Source organism: Cervus elaphus, chromosome 24 (genome assembly GCF_910594005.1).
Source record: "Cervus elaphus chromosome 24, mCerEla1.1, whole genome shotgun sequence".
NCBI lineage: Eukaryota > Metazoa > Chordata > Mammalia > Artiodactyla > Cervidae > Cervus > Cervus elaphus.
Window position 1 is genome coordinate 30,720,159 of NC_057838.1, and position 10,240 is coordinate 30,730,398.

A 10,240-nucleotide genomic window follows, 5' to 3' on the forward strand; every position below is an offset into this window, starting at 1 on the left:
ATTCCTATGAAAATAATTATTTTGAAAGGAAGAAGGGAAGAAAAATGATGCTAGGCTGATGATAAAAATATGTACTCCTGTACTACTTCAAAATAGCCACAGGAAATAACAGGACTAAAAATTAAGGGATTTCAAAACATAGCTTTTCTTAAGTATGTTTATCTGAGGCATCGTGGTACTGCAGATAAAAGCCTAGACTCTGAATCTGAACATTGGACTCCAGAGAAGGGCTCTGCCATTTAACAGATGGATCATCTTAGCCAACTTAAATTTTAAGGTAAACACTAATAATCATCTCTGCCACAGAGTTGTGCAGATGCTGAAATTAGATGATGTTTGTGGAAATCTAGAAACAGTGCTGAGTTCATGATAAGAAACCAATAAGTTGAAGCTAGTGTTATCACCTCCTTGCTTCGTACAAGATACTTCTCTGCCAGTTATGCTGAGATATAGCAAGAACTTGTAATATGATTGGGACTTCCTGCCTTTAAGACATCTTTGGGAATTGGTAAAATTAATATATATTTAAAATGACTCCTTCTAAACGATCAGTTTATAAATCTGGGTTTTGAAATGTAAGGAAGGCATTAAAAAGAGCTTTCCTGATATGAAAGCATAACCAGGCTATTAGTGTTTCCTTATGTAAACATTACTGAGCCCCTTCAAGGAACAGATGGGCTTAAATATAAATGGATGAAGTGAAAACCTAGGTATAATCAGTGGGATGGTGTAATGACACTGTTGTTAGACTGGGGATGCATATATTTAGAGAAGACCTCAAACACCTATCACTGCCCAAAAATCATTATAGGAATCAAGGCTGGGGAAGCTAAGAGAACTTGCTTCATAACGATGATTCCATTGCGTATGCTAAAACACATTCAGCCATTTTGTAGTTGTGCAAATCTCTCTCCTGAGAGAATGAGAAGATTTTTCAAGGCAGCTAAACCCACAGAACTGATAAAATGGAAATGAAATTAATGATACAGTTTTTTATATTCTCTCACATTCATTGACAATAAATCACATGAAGCCGCAGCATCTTTGCATTTATCACACAATGGTCTCTTTCTTCCTAATGGCTATACTTAACATCTTTCAGTACTACAGAAGTAGATTGATTGTGTAGAGTCTGGGAAAAGGCAATATTTGCTCATAAATAGCATCAGAGAATCATGCCCACACTGTGCAACTGACATGTGCCTTTAGGACTGCTGGGAAGGGGAGAAGTTTCAAATGGGAGAAGTACAGGACATGATCCATCTTCCCTTATATGTTTTAGTTCATCCGCTCGATGAAAGTGCACTGTTCTATTGTCAACACTGTGAGGAAGGTCAGGTTGAGAGGACATCTATCTTTTTGTCTTTTCTTGCATAAATTATATGGAAAAGTGAAAGCTGATGCTTCAGGCAACTCAGGGGCTCTTGAATGAAAGTGCATTAGCCCTGAAGGAAACAAATGAAAAAAAAAAAAAAAAAACCTCTAAAAATGGCAAATATTGTTTCTGCTGATGTACTACTCTTTAATTTAAAAACACTTTGTGTGTGAGAGTGTCCTGGGCATCTCCCAACCAGAGGGCCAGCGTTAACCCAGATACACAGGATAAAAGGCTTTTTTCTCTTGTCCTTCTTAGTCTTTAGAGTCTAAACTGCTCCTTTGTGGAATCTGAGCAAAGATAAAGAAGTTTGTACTGGGACAGAAGAGTGAAATCATTTTGAAAGTGGTAGTGTTCGCCCAAGGCTGTACTTCTGTAGCCCAGGGGCGTGTGTTCCCTGGGGCTCTGGCCGGCTGTGCCTGGTGATACAGGAAACCTCAGGATAAAGTTGAATGTATTTTAGTGAAACATTTGTTCTACTTGAGGGTTGAGTGAGTGAGTGAAAGTCACCCAGTCCTGTCCAACTCTTTGCAACTCCGTGGACTATACAGTCCATGCAGTTCTCCAGTCCAGAATTCTCCAGGTTGCCATTCCCTTCTCCAGGGGATCGTCCCGATGCAGGGATTGAACCCAGATCTCCCGCATTGCAGGCAGGTTCTTTACCAGTGGAGCTACCAGGGGAGGATTATTATATCAATTAAGAATACATTTCGCTGCAAGTAACAAAAACAGTGGCTTAACCAAATAGGAGTTTAATTTACTTATATTAATATAACAAAAGTACTAGCATTTGAAAATTGGTGCTTTCAGGGACTCATATTATTCCTATCTTTTTGCCCTCAGCAGCCATCCTTCAGCTGTTCTTTGCATATCAGCTTTTGTTCTGCTTCTTTCCCTAGTGGCATTGCAGTATGGCTGCCGTACTTCCCCGGACCAAGGCTGCATACAGATAGGCAGTACCAGCTGCCTCTAGTTTCTTTGTAAGGGAAGAAAAAGCTTCCCACGATCCTCCCCCTAAAGGTTCCACTTCACTCCCAGTTGCCAGAATTGGAACAGGTTTCATTCCTACTTCTAGGGCCAATTACACATCAGAAATAAGAATTATCTTAGTTGGCCTAGACTAGTAATGATTCTATATTTGGGGTTTATCACACCACCATCCTGAAAAGAAATCCAGTTCTGTTAATGAGGAGAAAGTGCCTATTTCTTTGTTACTCAGTTAATGAGGTTATGCATAGGCAATAATTGATATTTTAAAAGTTCTAAAATAAAATAAGGGTACATAGTATAACAAGTGACAAATTGCATTATATTTGAAGACAATATTTGCAGAAATTACATGCTTTCAGCATGCATTTCAACTTGCTTTATTGTGTTGTATAGCTGACCTTCCTCCCCCACTGCCCTTGTCTGATCCACTTCCCACATAGTAATAAGGTGATCTTTGAAAGGTGTAATCTGAATATGCTGCTCCATTGCTTAAACCCCACCAATATCATCCCAACAGTGTTGGGATAAAGTCTAAAGTTCTTATTGTGACTTTGAAAATCCCTCGGAGTCTGGTCCCAGACTCTTCTCTCACCCCAATTCATGTCACTCCCCCCAGTCACCTTCGAGACCCCTGTTGTACTTGCTCAGTTCACCAGAGCCAGGCAGTCTTGCCATTGAACCTGGTATATGCTGCTTTCCCTCTCTGGGTCCCTCTACTCCCACTTACTATACTTTATTTCTGCTGGATAACTTCCAGCCATCGTTACAACTGTTGCTTCTTCTGGGATGCCTTCCTTGATGACCCCTGACAAGATTTGATGAATATATATATATATATATATATATATCCAGAAAAATAAAAACACTAGTTTGAAAAGATGAATGCACCCCAATGTTCATAGTAGTAGTATTTACAGTTACCAGGATATAGAAGCAATATTAAGTGTCCATGAATAGCTGAATGAAGAAAAATGTGGTATATATACACAATGGAATACTATTCAACAATAAAAAAGAATGAAATAATGTTATTTGCAGCAATATGAGTGGACTTGTAGGGTATTATGCTAAGTGAAATAAGTTAGAGAAAGACAAGTACTATATAATATCACTTCTCTATGATATCTAAAAGATAAAACAAACTAAGGAATATAACAAAAAGGAAATAAGACTCACAGATATAGAAAACAAACTAGGAGTTACCAATAAGAAGCGGAAAAGGGGGGCAAGGTAGGGGTAGGAGATTAAGAGGTATAGACTACTATGTGAGAAATAAATAAGCTACAAGGATATATTGTACAGCATAGGAAATATAGCCAATATTTTATAGTAACTGTAAATGGAGCGTAATCTTTAAAAGAAGTGTGAATTATTATGTTGTATACCTGAAACATAGTACTGTAATCAACTATGCCTCCATTAAGAAAAAGGTTCTGGTGACCTTAATTTTTGCTTTCTTAGTACCCTCTTACTGCATGTAGAGGTTTTTAAATATATATATTTATTTTCATTTATTTGGCTGTGCCAAGTCTTAGTTGAGGCTTGAGGGAGACTTAGTTGTGGCATGCAAACTCTTAGTTGCAGCATGTGGGATCTAGTTCCCTGACCACGGATTGAACCTAGGCACCCTGCATTGGAAACAGGGAGTCTTAGCCACTGGACCACCAGACAAGTACCTAGAGGTTTTTAAAATTTCTTTTGTTTAAATCAGAGTCACTCTGTGCTTTTCAGGACATAGAATTTTTTCCATCTTACCTACTTGGTCCACCATTGGTTTCCTACTGCCTATCATATTACCTGGCACTCAGTAGGTGTTCCATAAATGTCTTTTAAAATTTATTTTATTTACTTGTTTCTGGTCGCATCATGAGGCATGTAGGATCTTAGTTCCCCAACCAGGGTTCAAACCCATGCCCCCCTGCAGTGGAAGCAAGGAGTCTTAATCACTGGACTGCCAGGGAAGTCCCTCCATAATGTCTTGATATTTAGTTACTTGAAGTTTGTGTAAGTACTCTCAACTCACATATTGACAGCTTGCTAATTATAAAGGGGAAGCTTTACCCCTTCCCAAAAAGTTTGAACAATAAAACCCAGACGTTAAGAAAGGAAAGTATCGTATCACAGGCATTTGGCCATTTGCCAGATACAACCCCAGTGCCCAGTTGATCAGGAAGGTTTAGCAGGAGATGAGAATTTTATCACAGCTACTCCTAAGACAACCACCTTTTTCTTCAATTAATAAGGCTTCTATTTTGCTTATGACTTGTTTTGTAAAGATGCCTGTCATCTCATATTTAAGGATTTGTTGCTTGTTTTGTTTCCCTTCAAGTTTACAAATAAGAGCACGGGGCCTAGAATACTCATGAAGCTTGTTTTGCTTCTCTGAGCTCTCTCAGTTTTTTTGGTAGGTCTTGTTACCATCAGTCTCAGGCAGACAGAAACCATGTAGCAGGAAAGATCATGCCTGGGAGCTCTAAGGGACTGGCCTTGTCATTGGTACCTCTGGATTCATGGTTCATGTTTCAGAAGGAAGACAGGCAGAGAAAGGAGTCTTCTGAGCACCCAGATTCAGCCAAAGCTGACCCTAGACAGTTCCTTGAATTCTCAACTTTTCAAGTCAGTAAATGTTTGTTTGTTTGTTTTGACTGTTTTCAGTTGAGATTTTGGTCATTCACAAGTGAATAATGAATAGAATATTTGGAACTGGGGGATATAATGGTTGCCTGGCTAGGAATGTCATCTTAATCTCTGACCAGTGGTGAGAAAGAGTTATTTTCACCTAAACCACTGAGTATTTTATTATCAGAAAAGAGGGGAAAGAGGCCAGGGGACAAAAACATAGAAACAAAGGTATTGAAGGGAGCCATCTAAGTTCCTGAATGCGCGGAGCTACAGAGAAAGACTGACCAAAGACGCCTTCTGATCGCCAGCTACAAGACTCTGATAGGGCCGTAACTCCTGCGGCAGAGGCAGTCCACATCCTTACACACTTGGTGCCTCCAGGGTCCCACAGGCCAAGCAGCTGCGCCACCTTCATGCTCAGCTCTCACTGGGGCAGAGCTGCCACAGGCAAAAGAAATTCTTGCATCTATGCACACAGGGTCACTTCGGTCATGTCCAACTCTTTGCAATCTTGTAGACTGTGGCCTGCCAGGCTTCTCTGTCAGGGAGGGGGACTCTTCAGGCAAGAATACTGGAGCGTATTGGCCAATACTGGTTGCCATACCCTTCTAGAGCACTATATTTCCTGCTGCCCTAGCCGCCAACTCCCCTGAGAACTTGGTGCTGCCAGAACCCCTGTGACCCAAGCAGCTGTACCACCTCTACCCTTGGCTCTCATAGGGGCAAACCCAAGTCCTCCAGGGCAGCCTCAGGAGCAAACCCCAGTGGACAACCCACCTGTAGAGGTGGAAATAAAACCACAATTGAAACCCAGGGGCAGTGTGGCTAAGGAAGAAGACCCAAAACCTTTCCACCAGCTGTACAAGCTGCAGATTAAATCCACACAATCAACTAAGCAGACTGTGTTGATGGAATATATAAAAGGTCATCGAGAGCTCCCACAAAAGAAAACACACTAGCTCTGATAGCTGTGGACACTGGAAGCAAGAACGCACAGGAGTAGGACCTGTAGGATTAGAATCTGAGCTGCCCCCACAGCAGGTCCAGAGACCAGCACAGTGTTGGGAGGGCATTTGGGGGGTGAGGTGGACTGTGACTCCCAGCGAGGGAAAGGACTCTGACAGCAGTGACTCAAGAAAAACATTTATAATTCTTATGTTTTGACTTGTTCTATGGATTTTTTTGAATTTTTTTTTCTTCCTCCCCCCACCCTCCTCTGTTGTAGATGTTGATTTTATTGGCACTAAGAAATCCAATTAAGCTTTTGAGCTTTTTTTTTTTTTTTCTGAGTCACATTTTTTATTGTTGTCATAAACCTCTGCCTCTATGTTGGGCTTTTGCAGTTCTGTGGAGTTTTCCTCTTTCTCTCTCTCTCTCTCTCTCTCTTTTAATTTTAATTTTTAAAAACAATTATTATTTTTCTACATTTATTCCTTTGTGTGCTTTTCCTACTGTTCTTTTCCCTTGCAGTTAATCTTTAATGTATATAAATCTTCTTTATCTACCTCTATTTAACTTTGCATATCTATTCTTTCTTTCTCTCGTTTTCTCTCAACACATTTGTTAGTTTTATTTTCATTGCTTTAGTCCCCAAATGGCACCTTGCTTTAATTTTGTTTTCCAGTTTGTGCTTCAACTAGGTTTGTTCTGGTAGATATAATTTGTAGTATCCTTTGTTTGCTGGGTCAATCTGTTGTACATTTTTCTGTTGGACTCTCTTGATTTTGCTATTGATCACTCACCTAGAGCCAGGCATCCTGGGGTGCAAAGTCAAGTGGGCCTTAGGAAACATGACTACAAACAAAGCTAGTTGAGGTTATGGAATTCCAGTTGAGCTATTTCAAATCCTGAAAGATGATGCTTTGAAAGTGCTGCACTCAATATGTCAGCAAATATGGAAAACTCAGCAGTGGCCACAGGACTGGAAAAGATCAGTTTTCAATCCAATCCCTAAGAAAGGCAATCCCAAAGAATGCTCAAACTACTGCACAATTGCACTCATCTCACACTCTAGCAAAGTAATGCTCAAAATTCTACAAGCCAGGCGTCAACACTATGTGAACCATGAACTTCCAGATGTACAGGCTGGATTTAGAAAAGGCAGAGGAACCAGATATCAAATTGCCAACATCCGCTGGATCATTGAAAAAGCAAGAGAGTTCCAGAAAAACATTTATTTCTTCTTTATTGACTATGCCAAAGCCTTCGACTGTGTGGATCACAATAAACTGTGGAAAATTCTGAAAGAGATGGGAATGCCAGACCACCTGACCTTCCTCTTGAGAAACCTGTCTGCAGGTCAGGAAGCAACAGTTAGAACTGGACATGGAACAACAGACTGATTCCAAATAGGAAAAGGAGTACGTCAAGGCTGTATATTGTCACTCTGCTTGTTTAACTTATATTCAGAGTACATCATGAGAAACGCTGGGCTTGAGGAAGCACATACTGGAATCAAGATTGTTGGGAGAAATATCAATAGCCTCAGATATGCAGATGACACCACCCTTATGGCAGAAAGTGAGGAAAAACTAAAGAGCCTCTTGATGAAAGTGAAAGAGGAGAGTGAAAAAGGTGGCTTAAAGCTCACCGTTCAGAAAACTAAGATCATGGTATTCGGTCCCATCACCTCATGGGAAATAGATGGGGAAACAGTGGCTGATTTTATATTTTTGGGCTCCAAAATCACTGCAGATGGTGACTGCAGCCTTGAAATTAAAAGATACTTACTCCTTTGAAGCAAAGTTATGGCCAACCTAGACAGTTTATTAAAAAGCATAGATATTACTCTGCCGACAAAGGTCTGTATCTGTTCTTTTCTGTCTGGCCCCCTCTCAGCATCCTGTTTTCTTCCCCCCACCCCAGATTTATCCACCTTCTATATATTGGTAATTCATTTTGTCTTCTGTGCAGTATTTTTTGAGTACAGTACAGCATACTGACATTTGGGTTGTTTCCAGTTTGAGCTCTTTTGAATATAGTTTCTATAAACATTGGAAAAGACCCTGATGCTGGAATGATTGAGGGCAAGAGGAAAAGGGGGTGACAGAGGATGAGATGGTTGGATGACATCACTGACTCAGTGGACATGAGTTTGAGCAAACTCCAGGAGACAGTGAAGGACAGGGAAGCCTGGTGTGCTAAAATTCATGGGATCACATAGAGTCGGACACAAATTAGTGACCAAACAGCAGTTACAACAAATAAACATTATAGACTGGTGTCTTCTGTAGGTATGTGTTTTCATTTTCATGGGTAAATACCTCCTCTGAAAAGTAAAGTGGAAGTGAAAGTCTCTCAGTTGTGTTGGACTCTTTGCGACCCCACGGTCTATAGTCTGCCAGGCTTCTCTGTCCATGGGGTTCTCCAGGTAAGAATGCTTGAGTGGGTGCTATTCCCTTCTCCAGTGGGTCTTCAAACACCTTCTCTACGTTATCATAATTTTAAAATTCTCAGTGATTAAAATGAAAAAAAATTCAGTAGTTTCATTATTTTAAACGAAGATATTGCTATCATGATGCTCCCTTTAAAACCTCTATCAATTTAGAACAAAATTTAAAGAAATGTTAGTACTTTGGCAAAATTAGGTTCATCAAGGCATAATTAAGTAAATCACATACTTATTAGCAGTGGCAAGTGATTATAATCAAATCAGTAAATAACCTAAACCTACCAAGTGAAATACACAGTATCAGCAACTGTGGGATACACATAAGTACAGTTGTTTGCATCATGAAAGACTCTAGAGTCTGGACGGGAACAATGTATTCATGTGACTCAATCAGAGACATGAAAATAGAGATGAAATCCTAAGCTGTGTGGTATACACTAGCAGTAATTCAGAAGATCAGAGAAGGTGGATGTGGAACAGTGATTATCAGTGATGCAGCTGTAGATTCCAGAATGAAATCGTTGCAGAGGAGGAAATACTCCAGCTTCTCTCCCCAAAGCAAAGGGAGTTTACTGATTCATTTGGTCAGAATCTATCCCTGGGTCAGGAAGATCCCCAGGAGGAGGGGATCTTCCTCTTCCTCAAGAATACTGGAGTGTTCTCATCCCTCCTTTTGGCACAGCAACCCACTCTAGTATTCTTGCCTGGAGAATCCTCATGGACAGAGGAGCTTGGCAGACTACAGTCCACAGGCTTGCAAAGAGTCACACATGACTGAACTGACTTAGTATACAGTCACAATCTCAGTTGTGTGGCTCTGTGGGCTACTGGTTACTACATGACAAAAAGGCAAAAGCCAACATGTATCTCACTCTCTCTTTGTTTATGCAGTTGAATGAATAAGACATGGGGCTGCTATGAGATGTGGGTCATCTCTCATTATGTAGACCCTGCAGGGATAATTGAGCATTCTTGGATTTGGATTTGTGAGATGTTATACTAGCTTTCTTCTCAAGGCTAAGCTGATATTTATCACAGACACTCAAATATATATATGACTTAGATAATTTATTTGGATTTCTGGTTTGCCTCCCTCTTTGGCTTCTGTCTTCCTGTTTCCTTATTTTAAAGAAAAGAGACCATAGCAAAAATCAGCAAAACCAAAAGCTGGTTCTTTGAGAAGATAAATAAAATTGACAGACCATAAGCCAGACTCATCAAGAAACAAAGGGAGAAAAATCAAATCAACAAAATTAGAAATGAAAATGGAGAGATCACAACAGACAACACAGAAATACAAAGGATCATAAGAGACTATTATCAGCAACTATATGCAAATAAAGTGGACAACTTCGAAGAAATGGACAAATTCTTAGAAAAGTACAACTTTCCAAAATTGAACCAGGAAGAAATAGAAGATCTTGACAGACCCATCACAAGCACAGAAGTTGAAACTGTAATCAGAAATCTTCCAACAAACAAAAGCCCAGGACCAGACAGCTTCACAGCTGAATTCTACCAAAAATTTAGAGAGGAACTAACACCTATCCTACTCAAACTCTTCCAGAAAATTGCAGAGGAAGGTAAACTTCCAAACTCGTTCTATGAGGCCACCATCACCCTAATACCAAAACCAGACAAAGATGCCACAAAAAAAGAAAACTACAGGCCAATATTACTGATGAACATAGATGCAAAAATCCTTAACAAAATTCTAGCAAACAGAATCCAACAACATATTAAAAAGATCATACATCATGACCAAGTGGGCTTTACCTCAGGAATGCAAGGATTCTTCAATATCTGCAAATCAATCAATGTAATACACCACATTAACAAATTGAAAAATAAAAATCATATGA